Source organism: Chionomys nivalis, chromosome 17 (genome assembly GCF_950005125.1).
Source record: "Chionomys nivalis chromosome 17, mChiNiv1.1, whole genome shotgun sequence".
Lineage (NCBI taxonomy): Eukaryota > Metazoa > Chordata > Mammalia > Rodentia > Cricetidae > Chionomys > Chionomys nivalis.
This window is the reverse complement of record NC_080102.1, coordinates 8,328,789-8,353,535: the sequence shown is the minus strand read 5'-3', so window position 1 is coordinate 8,353,535 and position 24,747 is coordinate 8,328,789. Positions and strand designations below refer to the sequence as shown.

General features: G+C 37.9%; 1 long non-coding RNA gene across 2 annotated transcripts in view; it reads left to right on the top strand.

The window, feature by feature from the left end:
- The window catches only part of LOC130889087 (uncharacterized), a 143,945-nt gene that overhangs the window by 91,434 nt on the left and 27,764 nt on the right, over positions 1-24,747 (top strand). Inside the window, exon 3 of one of the 2 annotated variants that reach the window (XR_009058488.1) lies at positions 3,720-3,815. The exons of the other annotated variant lie outside the window; for it this stretch is intronic. This is a non-coding gene — a long non-coding RNA (uncharacterized LOC130889087). The remainder of the gene's footprint in view (positions 1-3,719; positions 3,816-24,747) is intronic. 2 annotated transcript variants of the gene reach the window in all.

Below are 24,747 nucleotides of genomic sequence, written 5' to 3'. Positions count from 1 at the left end.
AAAATGAATTCATATAGTAGCCTTTATGACTAACACCCTGTGTGTCTTCTCAGGAAAATAATAACATGCGTTAACATGCCAGCTCTTCATGCAGCTCAGTGTTCTCTCTCATGTCTTCATTCTTAATTACATGTTAAAATTAGACCAACTGCACTTTGGGCTGTGGTGTAGCCAGAGTATATTTAATTAGTGGGATCTGTTTGCAGGGCTGCCCCCACTGCTGCAGTAGCTTTAAGAGCTGGAGAAAATTTACATTTGAATTGTCTGCATTTCCTTCTCTGTGAAAGGAAAGAAAGATACTTAATGTCCCAGCTGGTTTCATGTCAACTTGACACAAGATAGAGTCATCAGAGAGGACAGAAAAAAAAGTGTCTCCATAAGATCCAGCTTAAAGGCGTTTTCTTAATTAATGATCAATATGGGAGGACCCAGCCCATTGTGGGTGATTCTATCCCCGGCTGAAGGTCCTGGATTCTGTAAGAAAGCAGTCTGAGTAAGCCAGGATAAGCAAGCGAGTAAGCAGCCCCCACTTCGTGACCTCTGCAGCAGCTTCTACCCTCAGATTTCTGTGTGGTTCTGCTTCCTCCCCAAGTTGCTTTTGGTCATGGTGTTTCATCACAGCCTATACTAAGAAACCTCCCTCTTTGGTTAGGTAATAGATACACATCAGTTAACACAGTACTCAATTCCTGGTGCAACAATCAATTAGCTATTAATACCTATCAAGTGCCTACCAATAGGAGGGTAGCTACGTCTCTTTCTATGGCCAGTCCCGTGGTCATTTTACCAGAGGGAACATCATTGCAATAATACTTGAGGAAAATCAACAGTGTACCTTAACAGTGTATACTTTAAAATTTCTCCGCCTGGCAGGTCTACATTGCAAAGGCATGTTTTAGCAGACCCTGCTCTGAGAGCAGTTCACAGCTGGTATTAAAAATGCATTCTCAACAGTACAAACTTAGCCGGAAGTGTTGCTATTGTTTTGTGCTTGTCGTCATATGCTAACATTCTCCAGCTGTTCATTCCACGGGGACAAAGGGGCCTGTCCATACTGTAATTGTGCTGCCGGGGAATATGAGCTAAGGGACAGAATAGAGACATTCTTGTGATTCCTTCAGTCTGCTCAGATCGAACTCAAATCCACGCCCCTAACAATTGATGGAGGAAATTTGCATTGCCATTGCCTCTTTTTTTCCAGTGTCTGCTTAGTAGAGTTAATTGATGGAAATCACTGACCTGCTATAACAAAAACTGGAGTCAATTTTTCTCTAGCTAGTAAACAGTTTCCTTACCCTTGGTAGGAAAATAGCAACATCAAAGGCATTCCGGTCTGCCTTTCTTTTCTTTTTTTTTTTATCTTTTTTTTTCCTTTTTGAGACAGAGTGTCGCTAACGAAACTGGTCTCGAACTTCTTTGGATTCTCCTGCCTCTGCCTCTGAGTGAAGCCATAACACCTGGTCCCCAGAAGAGGTAAAACAACCAACTACACCTGGGTTTTCCTATCTACCTTTATCTGCTTTGTTCCCTCATTCTGTTTTCAGTGCACAGCAGTCGACTGCTGTGACTATGTTGCTAGGCCTCGAGACCTCATGGTTGAACCCAACATTTCTCTTCTGACTATGACCTATTGAAACCTAGTTCTCTGCATTTGTCACGGCTGAACTGTGCTCTGCAAGCACACTGAAGCATTTTGTTTCCCTGTGCTCCCTTGTGCTCTCCAGAGGCTGCCGGAAAGAGTCCTCCTACCCAGCTCTCCTGAATCATAGCCTCTCCTTGGCTGTACCATTACACTGCCCAGTATTCTCTCCTTCAAGCTGTGCATTTCCTGTTTCTTTTAGCCCCACTGTGCTTCTCCATTGAATACCTGTGTAACCATTATCAACAATAACCATTTCACAAACTCAACCTTATACACTCTCAAAATTCCCTCCACCAAATAAACTAGTCCATGATTTTTAAGTTTAACCCTAAACAAGTTCTTAAAACAAAGGCAAAAGGCAGACAGGTCGGTTATTTGCAAAATATCACACAAATGGCCTCTAGCCAAGTGGCTGATACTGATTCTGAAATCTCTTGATGTAGGCCTTCACAGTCTACGCTGGTGTAAGAACTACTATCACCCAGGCAACTACAATGATGGACTGTAAAGCTCTAGTTGCCTTATTTTCCTTTTCTTGCCCAACATTCGAAAGTCTTCTAACATTCTTCCAAAAACCATGGTTAGGTTTTTCATAGCAACAGCCTACTCTCTGGTACCAACTTCTGTATTAGTTACATTTCTGCTGCACTATATCCAAGGCAACTTGTAGAAGAGTTTATTTTGTTATTTAAGAGTTCTTAAGGGTCGAGAGTTCATCTTGGCAGGAGAGCATGGTAGCAAATGGTAGCCAGGGTGACAGGGGTAAGAAGCTGGAAGCCCATGTCTTCACATGTAAGCATGAAACAGAAAGAAGAAAAGGAATTGAGCAAAGACTATCAACACTCAAAGCATTTCACAAGTGGCATTCTCTGTCTAATAAGGCCATAACCTCAAAAGTGCCCCCAAATGGGGGATAAGTGCTGAGATGTTCAAGACTATGAGAGACATGTCTCATTCAAACCACCGCAGTCTCCACTGAGAAAAACACCAATGTCAACCTCTTCCCTCTATATATGTACATAAACATACATGTAGATACATATCCTACATACATACACATATGCACACACATGAACGTATACACAGAAAAATTTCATCTTATCAAAATATATCCTTAAGAAATTGAAAGGTAAAACCACACAGTTGCCAAATTTCAAACCTGGGACAAACAACTGACGTGGATCTGGTCTCCAGGTTCTCCCAGCATCCCTCAGTCCCTACCCATTACAGGATATGGCTATCATGCCCTGCCCTGTACCCTGAACTTTCCAGCCCAGGGACTGGGCCACCATTTTCCCAGAGGCTCTTCCCTATACGATCCAGACATTTTGGTTACCTACCCCTTTTGTACCTTTGGCCTTCTAGCTTCCCCTTTCCCTTCCCCTCCCTCTCTCCCTACATGGCTCAACTCAGTCTTGTCCTGTCTACTCTGGAGTCTTCCAGATGTCCCTGTCTGTGGCTATGCTCTCCCAAATGTCTATAATAAACCTTCTCTTCTAACATACCTGGGAGCAGTCATATCATTTCCTTATTTATTTATTTGTTTGTTTGTTTGTTTTTATTCAATAATCACTTCTAAAATCTAGCAAAATTATATTACACATATGTGCTTTAATTAAGATACTGCCTTAATATAGCCCCTTGATTTTGAACCCTGAAAGAACAAGAACAAACTAAAAGAAAACATTGGCATTGTAAAAACAGGGAAACTGATATTTAAAAATTGGCAGATGAAATGAAGATCTGAATATTTATTAATATCATCTAACATGAAAAATGAAGAAAGACTCAACAGTTGAAAATTTCCAATAATGTTTAAAATTAGAAAGTTACCAGTAGAAATAAAAAAGTAACACAAGCTACCTTAGTTAGGGTGAAGAGACACCGTAACCATGGCAACTCTTATAAAGGAAAACATTTAATTGGGGCCGGCTTACAGTTTCAGAGGCTTAGTGCATTGCCTACTAGAAAATGATGCTTTATAATGTTAGAAAAACACCACTGAAAATGTCAAAGTATTGCTAACTTCTTGATTTTCGTCAGTGTGTTACACTAAAACAAACCACTGATATTTCAGGAGATGAAGTCTGGAGAGCCCTCAGCCAAAAATGGTCAGATAGGACTAAAGAACAGCTGCCTACACGTCAAGTCCAAAGTCTTCACAATCTCTCAAGTGAGTTTGGGGTTTTACAATTACAGTGGGGGTTAAGAAATCCTAAAAATACTCCTATGGCAGGATCTTTGTAATTTATATTCACAGAAGCTCTTTGGGAATTCTTCTCTATGATTAGGTCTACACCCATAATTATGTCATCATGTCCACAAAAGTGTCATTCTTTTGCTCAAATCTTGTAACTTGTTTATAAGCCTGGAAAAGCAATAGCCAATGATGTCCAAAGCCATCTGCCACTTAGACACCAGAACATGTTGTAGTGTTCCCACTAGAGCAAAGATATTGGTTAAACTATGCTTTAAATTGGGTGCATAAAGAGTAAATGATGTGACTGAGGAATGCATTTTATAGCAAGTAGCGTAATGTTCCAGAAAGCAGTCATCAGGTTATCTTGGCCAGTGTATTTGCAGCACATCAGGAATTATTCTCAGACAAACATTGAATGGAAGCTCTGAATAGTGGTTTGGCTATTATTTGGCTATTCCAAAGTCTGGAAAACAATAAGGCACATGCCAAATTATGGAGTATCATATGCCAAAACAACTCTTTGACATAAGATAGTGGAAAGTCAGTTAAAAATTCTCATTTATTTTATAAATTATAAATTAGTTATATCATATTCCATCCCAAATAAAATCAAAATGTCCTGAGTTCCTTTAATTCTTTCTTCACATTGGTGGGTCAGATGTTTGTAATAGAGAGTATACTTCTATATTATATGGGGGCAGTTACAGCCATGTACCTATGCTCTACTTAGTGGTTCATTTAAAAAAAATGAATTTGGGGTTCTCTAAGAATCTTGACTAAATACAGAAAACTAGTTAATAGTGGGGTTTTGAAGCCAAACCAACTTGAGATCGCATTCTTGAGAATATTTTTCTCAGCATTCTCAAGATTAAAGTTAGCTTTCTGCTTTCTTGTCTGTAAACCAGAGGTAAAATTTAACTCAGAGAACTGTATAACTAAATAAGATAATGTATACAAATCATTTAATTATTAGTTTATAAGGAGATTTAATTTTTTAAAAAAAACGGCCTTGTGTCCCTTCCAAAGACATTGTAATTTGCTTGGTAAAGGTATGGTTTGGGCTTTGATATTTTTTGAAGATCCTTAAATAACATTGGTATGCAGACACATTTAGGAGTCACTCCTACAGTGAGCTCATGACTATGTGTAACTATGCCTACATACAGCTACTGATAGTATTATAGTTTAATAGTTTTATAAACATTTAACTCCATATTTGTAACATCCTAAGAGTTAGCCAACATATTTATTACTACTAATTTTCTAATTATAGACAGGAGTCTGGAGACTATTAGTAACAAAATCAGAAACAGCCAGTAAGACTCAAGATATAAACCCATTTTGTCTGAATTCAAATCCATAGCTTTCAGTTATAAGATTCTCTGGTTCCAAAATAACTTCCTATATATAAATTCTACAGATTCAATTGATATATAATATACTGAGGATTTCAGTTTTATAGAAAACAGAATGAAAAAAATCTTCAAAGGCACGTGAGCTCCTAATAGCTCCTGATGTGTCACAGATGTGTTTGGTCACATCTCAGAATGGTTTGGAACGCATGGTCAGATGAAAGGAGCTTGTCTTAGTGACTTGTCTCTTTGCTTTCGTATACACTGGCAAAAGCAACTTACAGGAGAAAGGATTGCTTTGACTCAAGTTTAAAGGGAGAGTCCATCATGGTGGGAAAGTCACAGTGGCCGGTCACATTCCATCAACAACCAAGAAGCAGAGAGTGTGTGCTCAGGTGCTTCTTCCTTTTATGCAGCTAATACACAGGCACATGGAGAGGTGCTGGCCCCCCTTCACAGTGAATCTTTCTACCCTAATTAACCTAATCAAGATATCCTTCGTAAGCGTACTCAGAGAACAATGTAATCTTAATTATCTCCCATGGGTGTGCCCAGAGATTTGTCCCCTAATGATTTTGGATCCTAGCAAATGGACAATCAACAGTAACCATCACAGACAGTAAAGACTAATGAGGATTGTCTTAAGGAACTATGTTTGATTAAGAATATTTCTCATCTTTTACATGTAATCATCTCGGATAATGGTGCTCAATTCTGCAGAGTTTTAATGGAATTTTACATGAAAATTCACTCATTTTCATTCCATGTACAATAAGGAAAAGTATAATTTTTGGAAATTATGCTTAGCATATGTTTTAACCTAATCTCTACCCAAGATGTAGTTTTAGCCACAATAATTGACCCAATAATCATTAACGTCCAAGACACAAGTAGAAATAAAAAGAACCACAATATATCTACTGAGAGCACACCCCATATAAAACCACTTTTAACTGAAGTTTTTACCTTTATCTTCTCAGAGTAAACTAGAAAAATGAAGAGAGTTTTTATATTTTCTTTTGTATCATTAGATGTATAATAACTAAATGAAAAGGGAGAAAATCAAATACTATTTGTTTTCAAGACTTATTATAATACTACATTAATTATGAATATATCCTTGCCACAAAGCCAAATATCTAAATGAAATAGACAGAGAAACTAAAATAGATCCATGTGTAACACAGGGAATTAATTTTTGAAAAAGTTAAGGCGACTCAGTGGAAAAATAATTTTGTAAGTAAACGCTGCTTAACTTGAAATATCCTTGGATGAAAAAATACATACCTAATTTGTATTCTTCACCACAGGTTTAACTTAAATTTGATCACAGATAGAGTATAAAAATCTAGAAGTAAAGAACTTTTAGTAAATAATATAAAGGAAAAGAGATGTTGGCTTTATGTCAGACAAATATTAAAGGTATATTCCTTAAAAATTAAAATATGTGGAAATTTTACTTGTAAAATGACACTGACAAGAAAATAAAATGACACTCTAAAGGAAGATAAAATTTTTGGAAATCTTAATTCTTATATAGGGTTAATATAAAAATATATAAAGAACTGTCAAACTGATTAAAACTCATTAAGAGAAAGTGTTTGAATTTGTAAGTTATCAAAGATATATATTAATAATAAAAAGCATAAAAACAATGATTAACAATCTCAGTCCTTCAGTAAATACAAATTAGAACTACAATAAGATACCACTACATTGTAGACTGGCTAAAATAATAGATTGTACAAAGTGTTGTCAAGAATGTAGAACAACTTGAATTCTCACTTATCACTGATGGAAGTTTAAGTGCCAAGTCATTGCAAAGTTTTATACAACTTCTTCAAAAGTTAACAATACACCTACTATGTGGTCCAGTCATTACACTTTTAAGTATTTAAATAATAAAATCAAAATTTTAGTATAAACAAAGATTTAAAGACAAATGTGCCTAACAGGTTTATTTGCAGTAACCCTAAACTATAAATAACCCAAATGCCTCATGAACTCATGAGTGGATTAACAAATACTGGTACATTAAAACTTCAGAATAAAAGTAATGAACTATTAATACATACAACAACATGGATAATCCTATGAATTTTTAAGTTGAGTAAAAGAAGCCGAACAATTATAACAGTAAATGTTGTATGCTTTCATTTACATGTAATTCTAGAAAGCAAATATATAGTTATGAAATGTAGCTGATCAGTGGCCGCATGGACAGGGACAGGTCAGAGGAAGCTATGAATGTGGGAGCTATGAGTTGTTGCTGGCATCAACTTGCATCACAGGAAATTTGCAGTGGACAGCATTACAACAGAGACTCAAACTGTCCATGGTATCGTGAATAGTTGTCGGTGAAGTGCTCAGCCTTAAAAGGGCATATATACAACCCCTCCAAGGCTCTGAGAACATCATCAAAGGGGGTGTTGGAAGAGTCGGGGAAGAGTCAAAAGATGAGGAGAGTGTGTGGAAGGCTGTCTCTTGGGCAAGACCTGGTCATTGCACTCTTCAGCTCTCAGGAGCTAGGATTACCCATCATGGAGGGAAGGGAGAGGCCTTTTCTTCAGTGGAGTAGTCACTAGCAAGCTGTTCATGTTCCTGTAAATAACCTCTCATTCACATAACCATACACAATTAAACTAGTTAAACTCACTGGGACACCAAAAAGAAGGGAAAGTAGTTAGGGAGAAATGATGGAATCTGCAGGATTTGAAGGGACAGGGAGGAAATAAGGATGAATATGGTCAAAATATATTATATACATACATGAAAATATAATGAACCCATTATTATGTATAACTAATATGTTCTAATAATATATGCTAATAGAGACTTTAAAAATGAACAGTGGAAATGAGGAACCTTTGAAAGCACTGGAGGGACTAGAGATATAGGTCAGAGGTCAACAGCACTGGGTGTTCTTCTCAAGGACCGAGGTTCAATTCCCACACCCATATCATGCCTCACAACCATCTCCCACTTAAGTCTTGGGGAGTCAGAGGCCCACTTCTGACTTCTGCATGTACTCATGGTACATAGATATGGATATACACATATGCAGGTAAAGCATCCATACACATAAAAATAAAAAATTAGAAGTAAAATTTAAAAAGAGAAATAAGCAATGGATGTGGTTATTATATGGCTTGTTGTGATGGTTTCAGACAATGAAGATATCAAAGTTGCATGCTTTTATAGTGGTAAAAAAGACATCATAAGATTCATAATCTTAACTCTTTTTAAGTGTGTAATCAATTATTGGTGATTATGATACACTTTGTTGCGGAGTTTGCCTTAAATCAATTGTATCTCTAAAACTTGTCAAAATAGCAATTATAAAAATTGTTATCTCCTTGCATAAATATTTTACTAGCTATGAAAAGTATTACATTTTGTACTTTATATTCCTTTCCTTTGCTTATATGATATGGCGTCTTTGAAAGGGGTGTGTGTGTATGTGTGTGTGTGTGTGTGTGTGTGTGTGTGTGTGCGGGCATGCATGTGTGTGTATGCACATGCATATGTATGCCGGTGCCAATAAAGGCTAGAAATCAGCTTTGGATGCCATGAAGCCAGAACATGGTAGGCTGAGTATGGTGCTGGGACCTGAACATGAGTCTTCTAGACAAGAAGCAAGTTCTGCTACATTCTGAGTTCTCTCCAACATTCTGTAATCATTTTAAGTATAATTAGTTGTATATTTCTCAACAGTAAACGATTACTTTTCGAAATGATTGCTTTATTATTTACATAATCACAGATATTGTTCAGGGGCCATGACGTTGAGGCTGCTCTTGCCCTGCTCAGTGGCTCTATGACTTACAGACTGAAGTATTGACTTGACGTCAACAGGGTATTACTGTGATTTTGTGGTTCCTAGAAATGTTGGTCTTTGTGCTTCTTTTCCCAAATATTATTTAAAATTATATCTTATGACTACTTTGGTATAAAGACAAATCTCTTCCAGGCTTCATTGGGATAGATGACTGTCCTTTATGTAAGTATTTTAAAATAAAATGGTTTTCATCCTCATGAGTGCACTTAAGAAAAAAGATCAATGATTGATAAAGTTTCTTCAACATTTCGAAAATCTACCATCTTTCCAAACCTACCCTTCATCTTAAAACAAGCAACTATGAGATCTCACCCATGGTGAAGTATAGTTGGAATTTTCTTTGGGCCACCAATCAGATCCCACATAAAGACACAGAGACTTATTATTAATTATGGATGCATGGCCATGGCTTATTCTTTCTTCACTAACTCTTTTAATGTAATTTAATCTATTTTTAATCATCTAAATTGTGCTTTGGGCTTTTTACCCTTCTTTCATTCTGTATGTCTTGCTTTCCTGCTTCTTCTGTATCTAGTTAGCTGGCCCCTGGTGGCTCTGCTATCTCTTTCTTTCTAGAGCCTAAATTTACTTTTCTTGCTATGATAAAATAGCTTGACAAAAGCTCTTAAGGGAGAAAGACCCATCTGAAAGTCAGAAAGAGTGCAGTCTGTCAAGACAAAGGAAGCCTGGTAGCAGAGTTTGAGGAGCTGGTCATGTTCCATGCAGTCAGAAAACCGAATTACTAGTGATCAGCTTGCTTTCTCATTGCTATAGTCTAGACCACAGCCCACAGCACAGCACCACTCCCAGTTAAGGTTGTTCTTCCCGCCTCATTAACAATGTAAACTAGATAATCCCTCACAGGTTTGAGCTAATCTAATCTAAGCCATTCCTCATACACGTGCCTGGAGGGTCAACTTCTAGATGATTCCAGATCCTCTCACCTTGAAAACATTAGCCATCACACTCTATAGCCAGTTATTATGTTATATAGTGGCTCTATGTTATGTAGTAACACACCTCACTTTTCATGGGAGTGAGCTTTTTTTTTTTTTTTTAACAATCCTGAAAAGGAAAAAAGTGTAAGGCAGGTAGTCGCTCAGTTACCACATTTAAGGCAGCAGTGATAACAGCTGGCCCACGTGCTAACGATGAAAGAAACTATTCCCGGTGAGATAAAGAACTCAGAAATCACACTATGCCATTAGCCATATTGTGGTTGACACACTGTCTTCCCACAAGATGCTACCATCGGATATGGACACAACATTAAAACATTTGCCTGAGATCATTTCGTGCTCTATATAAAGTTATTTCAATACCAAATGCTATAATGAATATTACACATGTAAAGTTCATCTCATTGTGTTTTGTTTCTTGCTAAACTGACATCTTCTGTGTTTTGGAAGACATCACTGGAATTAAACATGATGGTATATGCTTGTATTTTCTACTCAGGTAACTGAGGCAGGAGGATTGCTGCAGCCCAGCCTTGATACCATGGTGCAAGCCCAGTTCAGAAATAAGATTATTTGAAAGTTAATAAGTTATTATTCTGTCTTTAGAATACTATGTATTATATACCTGAGCTTTCTAACTTAACTATATTATGATGATGATAATGAGCTGGTAAAAATGCAATGAATTTTAAATTACATAAAAACCATTCAAACAAAATCTCAAAAGCTTTTAAAACTTTAGAAGAATATAGATTGTTACAAATGTTTTTGGGGTAAATGTGTTTTCAAAATAAAGTGGTAGAAACAATTTTTAAAAAAAAAAATAACTTTACTTCATGCAATTTGCCAACACAATTTTGTAACTTAGTTGATTCCTTGTCTCTGATGGTTTCGCATTACCCAACCCTACTGTGTACCACCTCTGAACTGTTCCCAGAATCTCTCCAGTAAGTAATGTGCCCTCTCATGCTCTGGTGGAAACCAATGGTTACTTTTGATTTTCTGAAATATACAGTCTAATCTTTACTGCATGTTGAAAGCCTCTAAAATCTATACCCAACCTACCTACCTCACCTGTCTTCACCCCACCATTCCAAAACACCCATCCAGTGCTCCCCACCAGCCCTCCTTCTCTGTCCTTTTAGAAGATACCAGAGTTTTTCTAAGAGTCTTTCTGTCTAGAAGAGCCATCATTGTCTCTGCCTGAATGGTTATTCCATTTCCTCCCTGAAGCTGTCCTCAATGTCCTCAGCAGTTCATCAGTCTCTCTTTGTATTCTCGTGGGATTTGATGTGGAATAGGAACTGCTATTTATTGAGCTCTTGCTGGGTACCAGGCACTGTGCCTAACTAAGCACTCCACAGACACGACCTCATTTAATCTACCCAGCAGCCCTGTGAGGTCATTGTGGCACTTTTTATGGTGCCTTCTCACTCATTGTTTTCACGTCTCTTTTCATTGCAAGAGACTAGTCTTGTTCATCTTAGCACAGCTGTCTAATACTATCAAATAGGATTTAACGGAGTGCGGTCAGTGCTTCCCAAGTGAGTGAAGGGTGGAGTGGGGTGAGATACATAAGCCTAACAAGGAACTTTGAGAAAGCAACTTGTTAGAAGAGATTGGTTTTTAGCACACGTCTGCAGCAGGAACGCTGCCGGTGTGTAACATGCTAATTCCGGCTTCTCTCTTCTTGCCATCAGTATTCTGTCTGGCATCCCCATGGCTCTCTAGATGCTTTCTCTCTGTGTCCATGTTGTCCCCTGGAAAGATGAGATCCTTTCAGATTTTCTCCTCTCCCTCTTTTTTTAAACAGCGTATTTCTGGGAGAGGATTTATCTTTCTAAAATTCTAGTCTGTTCATATATTTATCCTGTTCAAAAACTGATTTTTCTGGAAAGAATCTCTATTACCGACAGAATTTCAAGTCTCCAAAATCTTTCCTAAAACCAACCTTCTGTCTTCTAATTTACAGCCTGATCAGTCTAATGCGGTTGCCTTTCTCAGCTGTGTGTCTTTGCTCCCTCATGCCTCCATCCTTCTGTTGCCTTCTTCTTTTCACTTTTATGAAATTCATCCTCTTCCGTGCCAATTACCAAGAATGCACCAGTCAAAAATGCTCCTTTCTCTCTGCATACTTCTACTGATGTAAACTGTAGGAGAAAATATTTGAACTTGAAACTTAACTCCCGTATTCAGCAGAATTCATTTTTGAGGTCTTTCCCCAACTTCCCACCTCCTAAGTAATCCTACTGTTATTTCTCCTTCTCCATAAAGGAAAAAGTCACCTGCCGTTGTCCTTCTGCCCTGTTGGCCTCTTTCAGTGCACACAGTTAGGTCAGTAGTAAGCTGCTGACCATGCCAAGACTATAGATTGTTTCCAGCGACTGTGTACTTTTAATATGAAAGTTTCTTAATCTGAATGTGACTCATCAAAGGATGTTTGGAATTAGGTAACTGTTGTCTATAAGTAGCCCTCATGGACTTGTGAGGCTGTCCCCCCTGAGCGAGCTCTTTGTCTTTGTTTATATTAAAAAGAAGCAGGGAAATATTGGTGTACAGGTGAAATTCAAGTCATTGGTGGTCTTACCCAGTGCTGGACCTGCTTGCTATAATAACAGCCTGCCAGGTATCAGTGCTAATATGGCATGGGTGTGATGAGGTAACCAACCTCTTCCAGATTGGATCACAGAAGAAATTAATTCCTGGTACTGGCTATTGAAGCTAGATACGCTATTATTGTTATCTTCCTAAATGGCATGCTGTCAAATTGCCTTCTAAATATTTGTGTTTTCACCTGTAAGCCTAGATTATTCTCAGCCTTGGTGAGAGAAGCTTCTTTTGCGGTGGATAGCAGTCAATTCAGAGATCCACAACTGGTCAATATGCGAAGAACAAATGATTGTGAATGCTCAATTTTAAATGGGACATTCATATCAATTCTTCCTTCAAAAACCTGGAACATTTTGAAGAAGAAATGAAAAGAGTTGAGGAGTTGGAAGATGGAATGAGTGCTATGAAATGCTGCCTTCTGGAATAACAAGGCTGTTGCATTCATAAACACATAACATCTATGGCTTTCTGTGCAAGATAGACACAAGCCAAATTTTCAGCATGCATAGGGATGAAGAACTGTTAACTTCTAACTGCTGTAGGGGTGTGCAATCATTCTTTCAGGTGTGGTCATTAGTATCTTCCCCATGTTCCAGTGGGTGGTTCCACACCCATTATATATAGAAAAACAAATTGGACTTAGTGGGGTTCTTCTCTAAAAAGAATAAGGTGACATAAATTTGAGATGGTAAACATACTAGAGTACTATTTATATGAGTGAAGCTAAAGGGAAAATTGGGGTGAATATGATCATTTTTCATAATATGCATGAATGAAAATTCTCAAATAATAAACAAAAATAAATAACTTACATGGATTGGTATCATTTCTTTATTAAACAATTGTCAGAAATTCATCAACAACAACATAAGGAAAGATAAAAAGGAACCAGTTCTCAAGCTTGGTGCAGTTGGAGAAGCAGGGTACAAAAATACATCACAAATATGAGTAGCACTCTAGCAAGGCAATGAGAGCAAGGCTGCACAAAGAGAGAACCAAGAATAGACCTAAAATCTGGAGGGAGGTTGGTGGTTTGTGTTTGTGTGTCTGTCTGTGTGTCTGTGTATGTCTGTCTGTGTGTGTGTGTGTGTGTGTGTGTGTGTGTGTGTGTGTGTGAGAGAGAGAGAGAGAGAGAGAGAGAGAGAGAGAGGGAGGGAGGGAGGGAGGGAGGAAGGGAGGGAAGGAGGGAGGGAGGGAGGGAGGGAGGGAGGGAGGGAGGGAGGGAGGGAGGGAGGGAGGGAGGGAAGGAGAGAAAGAGAATGTCTTGCTTTCCATTAGCTTGGCTGATACCCGACGCAGGTAGAATCACGTTTCCCTGTAATTTTCCTCAAAAACATCAAGTATTCTTTCAATAAATCTCCTCAGATTAAGATAAAAAATGTTTTTAGTCATCTAATACCTCAAAGCCAAGAACTTGAAATAATTGGCTCCTGATGGATATAAGTTTAGCAATCATCTCTAGCACTACTTGGTAACCTTTCCCTCACACTAGCGGTCACTGAAGTGCTTCTCAATCTCCTTCTGCATGCAAGCAACTGCAGGCCAGTTACATTCAAGTGGTGTTGAAGGGGAGGGCTTAGTCTCAGTTATAACACTTCCCTGATAATTCTAAAATGGGACCAGACTGTACTATAGCTAGGCAAGATGTTTCAAGAACAAATATCAAGGGAGAGAGCATGCTGTCACTTTTGTTCACTAATTCATTCTGGCCTGCAGGCATATTCACAGAGTATTGTATAATAAATAAATAAATAAAACTATCAGATTGCACAAGCTGTTTAAGGGGACACGGGAGCAGCCTGGGACAGTCTGTGAAGGAAGGGAGGCTACAACTGAGTTTAGTACACATTTTGATAAAACAGCAACATACGGTGCTGTAGTAACTGCATAAGAGATTAGGTAATCTATGAGGAAGAAGTAGGTGATTACAGTCCATTTCATTAAAAAAACATGGAGCTTAAATTAGAAGGACATTGTGTTAAAGAGTTTCCAGAATTCAGTCCCAGAGGCCATCTAGACAACTAGAACATCCTAGTGAGATGAACCTAAGAGTTAGACAAACTTAACCAGGCAAGTGCTTTTAACCCAATTTCTAGTTGTTAATTTTTTTCATTAATAGTTTAACTACTAATAACGGCATCATTAGGAGGCAGAATAAACCTCTAGGAGTTATGAGCTACAACTTCCCCATATATTCCTCTGACATCAAATATGATTGCATCCTGCTTCTGTTTGTATCATCCAACTTCTTCATGTATTCCGTCAGGCACCATGGCAAGCTCAGTGCTTGTCTCCTACCTTTTATTTATTATAAACTCTCTGAGATGGTAGACATGCTATTCATTCTATCATGTTAACCCTTCTTCGGTTTAAGTCATTTAGTTTTTCTTTAGGCTCAGTCAGGCATAAGTTTGACTGCAAATAAGGGTAAACCTTACAAAGGTGACTTAAACTATGCATTTTTCTCACATAATAAAAGGTCAAATTTTAGGTAGTTCAAGTTTGGGGCAGCTTTTCAAGACAGCCAGTGAGGACACATATGCTCTTTCCATCATTCTGCTTCTGTCATCTTAGTATTTACTTTGTCATCCCATTGTCACGAAACGGTTGTTGCACCTCTCTAATCCAGAAGGAAATAGATTCTACAGACCCAAAAGACTGTTCTGTCCCTGTGTGTCATTATTAAATGCTGCCCTGAAATCAGGGGTGGTGATACATCTGTGCCCTTCACTTGACAATCTGAAGCAGGCAGATTGCAAGTTCAAGGCCATTGTAGACTACAGGACAAAACCCAGTTTCAAGAGAAAGAAAGAAAAGAGGGAGGGAAGACAGCGTGAGTCCCAAAGGAACGAGAAGTAATGTTGTAGACCCTCTACCAGAGAGCCAGTAGCAGTTCATTGATTAGAAATGGACACGTATTTGCCTGAGGAGCAATACTTGGAAATAGCTCATGAGAGAAGAACTGGAAAAGAAATTTGTGTCTGCCAGACATATTGTACCACAACTTTTGAAACTAATAAGAATTGAAAGGAACATTAAAAATTATTTGGCACCCCATACTGATATCTGACAGATGAGAAAACCATGGTCCAGCAGTGTCTGAGATACTCAGCCAGATAATGGCAGAACAGAGTCTAGACTAAGATCCAGCTATTTCAATTTCTGGGCTCTTGCATATTTCATATATCCATGCATGCATCATTTGAAAAGCCTGCTTGAACAACTACACCCCCTTTCCAAAGACAGAATTTTGAATGCTGTCTTTGGAAAAGGGGTGTTTCAACTGTCTCTAAAATAACATTCAGAGCAGCCAATGGGCAAAGAGACCAAGAAATAGGGCAGATGACAAAATAATCCCTTCAAAATTTCCATGGGTCATGACCTTCAGCAATTGTTCTCCTACTCTGTGTGACACAAAGATGGTGCGGTTTGCTGCTTGTATTTTATCCTAACTCAGGGTGAATCCAACAGGCAGTGAAAACCCTGATGGGCTCCAGTGCAATCCCAATCCCTCTTCTGCCTGGAGCTGGAGCTCTGCGATGGGTGCTTGGCTAGCACAGGCAGATCCTGAGTATAAGACAGGTCTCTGTCTCTCTGCGTGTTTCTCTCTCTTCCTGTCTTAACTCTGTCTCTGTCTCTGTCTCTCCCTCTCTCATTTCCTTTTTTGACTTAGCATGTAGTACAATAAATTTTCCCAGGAAGTTTAAAAACAATTACTTATTTTCCAACATGCCCCATAAAGTGTTTTTTTTTATTATTTTTGTTGAACTATATATTTTTCTCTATGCTCCACTCCCTTCCTCTCCCCTCCCCTTTTGCCCTCTCTCATTGTCCCTATACTCTTAATTTACTCAGGAGATCTTGTCTTTTTCTACTTACCATGTAGATTAGATCCATGTATGTCTCTCTTAGGGTCCTCATTGCTGTCTAGTTTCTCTGGGATCGTGATTTGTAGGCTGCTTTTTTTTTTTTTTTTTTTTTTTTTTTTGCTTTATGTCTAAAAACCACTTATGAGTGAGTACATATGATATTTATTTTTCTGGGTCTGGGTTACCTCACTCAATGTGATGGTTGCTAGATCTACCCATTTTCCCTCAAATTTCAAGATGTCATTATTTTTTTCTGCTTGGCAATACTTCATTGTGTAAATGTACCACGTTTTCCTTATACATTATTCAGTCGAGGGCCATTTAGGTTGTTTCCAGGTTCTGGCTATGACAAACAATGCTGTTATGAGCATAGTTTAGCACATGTCCTTGTGGTATGATTGAGCAAAGTGGTATTGCTGGGTCTTGTGGAAGGTTGTTTTCTAATATTCTGAGGAAATGCCATACTGAAATCCAAAGGGATTTTGCATTCCCACCAGCAATGGAAAAGTGTTCCCTTTACCCCACATCTTCTCCATCTTAAGTTGTCATCAGTATTTTTGATCTTGGCCATTCTTTCAGGTGTAAGATGGAATCTCAGAATTGTTTTGATTTGTATTTCTCTGATGACTAAGGATGTTGAACATTTCCTTAAGTGTCTTTCAGCCATTTTAGATTCCTCTGTTGAGAGTTCTTTGTTTAGGTCTGTACTCCATTTTTTTATTGGATTATTTGTTCTTTTGATGACCAATTTCTTGACTTCTTTGTATATTTTGGAGATCAGACTTCTGTCTGATGTGGGGTTGGTGAAGATCTTTTCCCATTCTGTAGGCTGTCATTTGTCTTGTTGACCGTGTCCTTTGCTTTACATAAGCTTGTCAGTTTCAGGAAGTTCCATTTATTAATTGTTTCTCTCACTGTCTGTGCTACTTGGGTTGTATTTAAGAAGTGGTCTCCGGCACCAATGTGTTCAAGCGTACTTCTCACTTTCTCTTCTATGAGGTTCAGTGTGGTTGGTTTTATGATGAGGTCTTTGATCCATTTGGACGTGAGTTTTGTGCATGGCAATAGATATGGATATATTTTCATTTTTCTACACGTTGATATCCAGTTATGTCAGCACTATTTGTTGACTATGCTTTCTTTGTTCCATTTTATACTTTGTGCTTCTGTGTCAGAATTAGGTGTTTGTAGGTGTGTGGATTGATATCTGTGTCTTCAATTCGGTTCCATTGGTCCACCTGTCTGTTAAAAACAATTACTTTTTGTTGCTGTCAAATTACTTTAATCCTAACTACTAGCATAAATAAATAATATAAACACATATTAACTAAAGAGTTATCATCCTGTACTTTTTCAGGTTTCCAAAAACCAATTTTACCTACCTGGACATGACAACCACATTTATGGAAGGTGTACATTTTCATTTATCTGTAAGATTCTGAGTATTCTTTACATAACAAACCTCAGTTAAGAACTACAGAAGGTTTCATTCCTATTTCCTGAGAAATCACAGCGTGATTTGTTAAGAAACTTGATGCTAGCTGGGATCAGTAGGAACTGTTTATAAATGTATTGTGGAAGATCTGATGACGCTTGTGCTATAAGTGTGCTTTTATCAAAGCAGTAGAATAAAGTCTAGTGGGGTCCATCCAGCTCCCACCTAATGTGCCTCAGACCAAGACTAATATCTCACAATTCATCCTCTCATGTGTCACCCCTCAAGGGTTCTCATCAACACTGGGGATGTAAATAACAAGATCCAACTGCCAGAAAATAGCGAGAATTAAATAAGGTTAACTAACATACTTTTCTATTGGTGATAAATGCTGAATAAATGGTAGCTACTGCTACATTTCGAACAATTCAGTAGTGAGACAAGTCATAGGTAAATATGGGTGAAACAAAAGTGTCATGTTAAGGTAGAAATAATTTGTACTGTTAGTGTATTTGTATACATTTAGGCTTGGATTTTAGGAACTTTCACTTTATCATAAATATAATATTTCTTATTTTCAACATCTATGTTTTTATATGTTCTTATGTTCAACATCTATGTTTTTATAGTGCTCATAAGTTTGTTATGGTGTAAAACTCTATTAGACCAGATTTAAAATTTAGAATTTATTCATCAGTAATCTTGCTGCCATCAAAACACTGTTCCAGAAAAGGGATTCTATTAAAAAAATTATATTTCCTAAGCTATCACCTAAGTATGGAGAGTGGTAGTAAACAGATAATTTCATCATAAATTTTATAACAATCCTACAGAGTTTTCCAAAGTCAGTTTTAATCTGTTTGGGGTGTATAGTTTATCAGTTATATTTCAGCTTCCATGGCAACAAATGCAAGCAGAGCATACACATTCTGCAGCTGGGTAGACAGGCAGTCTCCTCTGAGCCTCCAACTTGCAAATAAGGCAGAGAGTGAGTAAGAGAAAAGTGTTCTTATCCAGAAGACAAAGCACGTTTCACTTTTAGGACAGCAGCCTCAGGTGAAAGCCAAAAAACAGCTTCCAAACAAATGCTTTGTCCAGGTTTCTCATGGAAAAACTTAGGCTTCCTGACTGAAGACATTCAGACACTTCAACTTCTGCATTTAGAATCTGGGGCTTGGGTTAAATAAAGCTCAGTGGAAAATGTACACAAGGTATTGGTCCTCATCCATCACTGAATATCTCCTGTCTCCTGAAGGAGAAATTATAAACCATGATGGTTCATATGCTCTGAAACTAAATATAGACAAAGGCAAGAAATAAAGTTGTAGAAGTTATTGTAAAAAAGAAGGATCAAAGAAAATTCTATGTCAAAACTGACAAAGCTCCATGATTTCCTGAGAACAAGAATGGGCAATCAGTTGAGTCATTTCTTATAGACATCATAAAATACCCAGAAATATTTGGTTCAGTTGATGAAAAGATACTTCAATCTTTTGTTGTGGAAAATTCACCTATATAAAAGGAGAAAAACACAGCATGTCTTTTTGTACTCATTGAACAGATTCATCAAATTTTTGACACATTTGTCTACATATCCCACACAATATTTGTCAAGTTACATTAAAGTAAATCATAATTAAACTACCAAATACACAGCATATCTCCAGTAGATGACAGAATATTTTAAATATGACAACTATATTCTCATATTAAGAAATTAACAGTTCTTACTATTATAAATGTTCTGTTTCATTCATCATTATAAAAGAAATAGATGTTAGCAATTATATGTCCTATACATATCTTATAAATGATCGCAGTTGTAAAATCTCAAATGTGCTGTCTTTCTATGAAAACAAAATGCTTTTTTTTAATTAACTGTCACTTCACTCTTCCTAGTGTGGGAAGTTCTTCTGTAAATGTGTTGCTTTTATTGGTTAATAAAGAAGCTGTTTTTGGCCCATGGTTTAACAGAAAATAGCCAGGCTGGAAAAGATATATCTATATCTATATATCTGTATATGTATGTATATATATATATATATATATATATATATATATATATAGAGAGAGAGAGAGAGAGAGAGAGAGAGAGAGAGAAAGAGAGAGAGAGTAGGCAGAGTCAGGAGATGCTGTGTAGCCGCCAGAGGGAAAAACATGAGCTGCCAGCTGGAACCTTGCCAGTAGGCCATTATCCTCATGGTAAAATATAAAATGATGGAAATGGGTTAATACTAGATGTAAAAGCTAACTAGCAATATGCTTAAGTGATTGGCCAAGCAGTGATTTAAATAATATAGTTCCTGAGTGATTATTTTGGGTCTGGGCAACCAGGAAAGAACAAGCAGTCTTCTTACTACATCTTTCTGTTTATGAGAGAGGCACATACTTGCACTTTGTCCTTATTGTTTAATAATAACATCAGGAACACCTTTGAAAAGTGAGTATTAACTAACAAAATAATGTAAAGTCTGTTCTCTGAGCCAAAAGCTCTCATCTTGCTCAAGACAGTACCAAAAGATGGCCATTCTACAGGTGTCTGTTTTGTCATGTGTAATTTTACTATGTTAAAGTTCACACTTTCCTTTTTATTTAAACAGAAAAGAGGAGGTGATGTGGGATTTCCCTCTGTATGCTGTGATTACCATTGATTAATAAAGAAACTGCTTTGGGGTTATAGCAGGGCAGAACAGAGCTAGGCAGGAAAAACTAAACTGAATTATGTGAGAAAGAAGGTGAAGTCAGAAGCTATGTAACCCTGTCAGAGACAGACACCAGACAAAACCTTGCAGGTAAACCACAGCCATGTGGCCATATACAGATTAATAGAAATGGGTTAAATTAAGATATAAGAACTAGCCAATAAGAAGCTAGAGTTAATAGGCCAAGCAGTGATTTAATTAATACAGTTTCTGTGTGATTATTTTAGAACTGAGCAGCTGGGAACAAACAAGCAATCTCCCACAACAAACCCTGGTATGATCATGAAATCTTATCCATGGAAAGCCATTGATCAAGATATTTTCCATTCAAGCCTTTCCTTAGGATGTGCCCTGTGCTCCTCTGCAGGGTCCTCGGCTTGTTTGCTTTGCCATTTACCTTCTAGCAGGTCCTTATGAATGTATTTTTCTTTGTTTATCTCTTCTCAGCTTCTTTGTATATTTATGTGACTTTGAGAATATCTTTATCTGTCTTGTTTTTATTTGCTTTACTCTGAATCTGTGCTCTTCATGGCAAGTTGTTAAAATTACTGCATGTAATGAAAATTTCCCTGTATGAATTGTAAATACAGTAAAAGAACTTACTTGACTCCATTCCTAGCACCAGTTAGAGAAGCACTCATTGCCTGGCCCCTCCCCACAGGCGAAGTCTATAGCATCTAGATTGCTATCTAGATGAGAAAGAACAACAGGTGTTAGGAAAGTGTGATGGGACCAAAGACCATGCATGATGTGAAAATAGAAACAAGGCTCCTGGAAGTCAGGGTGGGAGTACAAGGAAGAGAGAGAAGATGGGGAAGAGGGTTGGAGAAAAACATCAAAAACACATTTTGTCTAATATTCTCATAATAAATCAATTATTTGTAATCCAATAAATATTTTTTAAAAATTAAAATAGATATGAAAGTATCATATACATATAGATAAAATGTAAAACAATAAAATTCCTAAGAGCTAAAACAAGAAAATCTCAGGTGAGCTGGGGTATAGTGAGGACTTTTTAGAGAACACCAAAATCATGGTCCATGAAGAACTGTAAAGTAGATCTTTATTAAAATGGACTGTAAAAGCCGGGCGGTGGTGGCGCACGCCTTTAATCCCAGCACTCGGGAGGCAGAGGCAGGCGGATCTCTGTGAGTTCGAGGCCAGCCTGGTCTAGAAGAGCTAGTTCCAGGACAGGAACCAAAAGCTACGGAGAAACCCTGTCTCGAAAATCAAAAAAAAAAAAAAAAAAAGGACTGTAAAAGAAAGAATTATGATGCTTTACAGTGAAAAGCAATGTCATGGAAATAAGACAAGCTATAGACTAGGAGGAAGTAATTGCAAATGACATATCTGGTGGTAAGAACTTGCTTTCCTACGATTGCATAGTTCTAGGTTCAATGAAAGACCCTATCTCAGAAATCAAGATGGGAAAGTGACTGAGGACGTACAATCACAATTTAAACCCCCTCCACACACACACACACACACACACTCCTACACAAATGTGCACATTCAATACACGTAGAAAGGAGTGGTTCTCAATCTTCCTCATGCTATGGTGACTCCAACCATAAAATTATTTCATTGCTACTTTATAACTGTAATTTGCTACTGCTATGAACTATAATGTAAATATCTGTGTTTTCCAATGGCCTTAAGCAAGCCCTGTGAAAGGCTCATTTGATCCCCAAGGGGGTTCTCAACCCTTGGTGTAAATTAAGAAGACTGCTCACTCGTATCAGATTAGCACGCACGATGACCTGTTTTCCCAGGGTTCACAATCCTCCCATACTCTTAGCTCTAATGGGTGTAGAACATTAGAGCACATTAGACAGTGACTAAAGAATACAGCAGAAGGCAAATTCATCTTCTTTCATTATTATCATCCTAGCTTACAGCCCATAATAATGTGTTAATGAGTCAGGATACTACTGCAAGGGATTTTTAATTAGTTATTTGAGAATCTTGTACTGTTTAGATCGTATTTACCCCCATCCTAACTCATCTCATTCACCCACTTTTCCCTACTCACCCAACTTTGTGCTCTGCACTTTAGTTCTCAAGTATGAAGTCCAGATTGCACTGCCCATATATGCACAGATGTGTGGCTTTTCACTGGACTGTAGTCAACCTACCCTTAACAGAAACTGATTCTTCCTCTACCAGTAACTATCAAATGTTGATAACTCCTCTATGGGAATAACTTGCCCACCCCTCCTCTAAGAATAGTAAACCTCTCTCTCTCTCAATGAAACAGGAAATACTAGGATCATTCTGTAAAATAGCATTCTAGTTTGCATACCAGATAAGGGAAAGAATGACTTTGTCTTCCACCTTCAACAGTCCATTGTATTTCTTGGCTGCCATTATTGATATATTTCCCCAAGAGCAAAATATTAGCGTTGGTAATTAGATGAAGTAGAAATTGGCACATGTGCCCCATTCTTGGTGTGAACAGAGTGCCTGGCTAATGATGATGGGGCAGAGAGAGCCAAATTCATCCTAAATACTTGTGTAAGGGATTTCTTCATGGTGCCGTTTACTCTTCAAAAGAAATTTTGGGAGTATGTTTTAGCTTTTCAGTCCTAAATGGATGACCTATATTTTAAGGCATTAAATAAACCTTATTTAGTAGTCGCCATTTCTCTTGTGTACCTTGAGATTATTAACATTTTCTCCCACAATTTGATTGTGAGACTCTATTGCTGCAAACACCACATGCTTGGTCAAAGGACATGGAGAAATTAAGCTGGCATTGACCAGAACACTTCCTCCCTGCGGACTAGCTCCACAATACCAGAAAATGTTTTACAGGCTTTGGGGAGAGGCAGTAATCAATAGTCTTTCCTGACTATAAACCCTCTAAGCTTCAATATTGATTGGCTGAGCCAGAGATGTCCATTGGTACAATGTGGAGTAACTGACTACTTTCTGATAGGATTTAAGGCCTACTCCACATGCTTGGTGCAGTAAATCTGACCAAGAACTCATGACTGAGGATCTCATGGGCTACTATTATTTCACCAAAAGTACACGGTATCAAACTCTTCTCTAAATATGTGTCTCTGTGTATAGATTAAACCATTCTTACAATTCATCTAAGAGTTTCTTTGTGTGATCAAAAGTGCTCAGTCCTAACTTACAACTGGTCAAAGCAGGGAGAACAACTGACTGTGGACTCAGCTACACATGGGTCAGCTACGTCATGTTTCTTCTCTCCAGGGCTCAGGAAACTTTGCAGACATGGGGCAAAAAGATTCTAAGATACAGAGGTTGGGGAAGAGCATAGCAAAACAATGTCTTCTGGACATGACATGACCACTGAACTCACGAACACAGAGAGCTGTGGTTGTCTGTACAAGAGCAAGCTGGTCAACCTTCCAGCACAGAGATGGGAGAGGCTTACGAGCCCACACCAGTAGCTGAGGAGCTATGGACAGTTGATGGCAGCTAGTAGTAGGAGAGTCTGTTTTCTTTCGGGGTGTGGTTCCTGTAAGCCAATCATGCGTCTGTGGATGGCCCCACACCCATGTGTATGTGAGCAGCAACTACTGGACTCTGCTTTAAGAAAAGAAGGATGAGAAGGAGAAAGGCAGGGGAAGACATGATTTTGGGAGTGAAGAAAGAATGGGAGATGAACGGGGTAGTTAAGGGGTAAAGATGATCAAAATACATTATATGTATGCATGAAATTCTCAAAGAGTTACTGAAGAATATATATTTAAAGGACCATTAGTTTCTTATGTTTATTTGTAAACAACTCCCTCTGTGATATAATTTCATTGGGAGAGTACATAATCACTTTTCATTACTGCTTTGCAATAGCTTGGAGTTAGAACTGTTGAAAAGCCACTACCCTTCCTTCAGTGTTTCCGATGAGAAAAACAAATAAATACTAGAAATGTCACTTTGGTGAGGTTATTAACAACCTTAAATTGTAGGGAGGTGCCTCTGAAGGGAGAAAGGGGATGATAAACATGTCTCCATGAACTGGCTTCATAGTGAAAGCAAACAGCATAACCAAAAAACATCCCACCCAACAGGAAGTGGTTGGAACAGTTTTTAAAATATTCCAGAGAAATAAGATTGTTGCACAGAAAAGTCAAAGGGAAAAAATATCAACCTACTGTGACACAT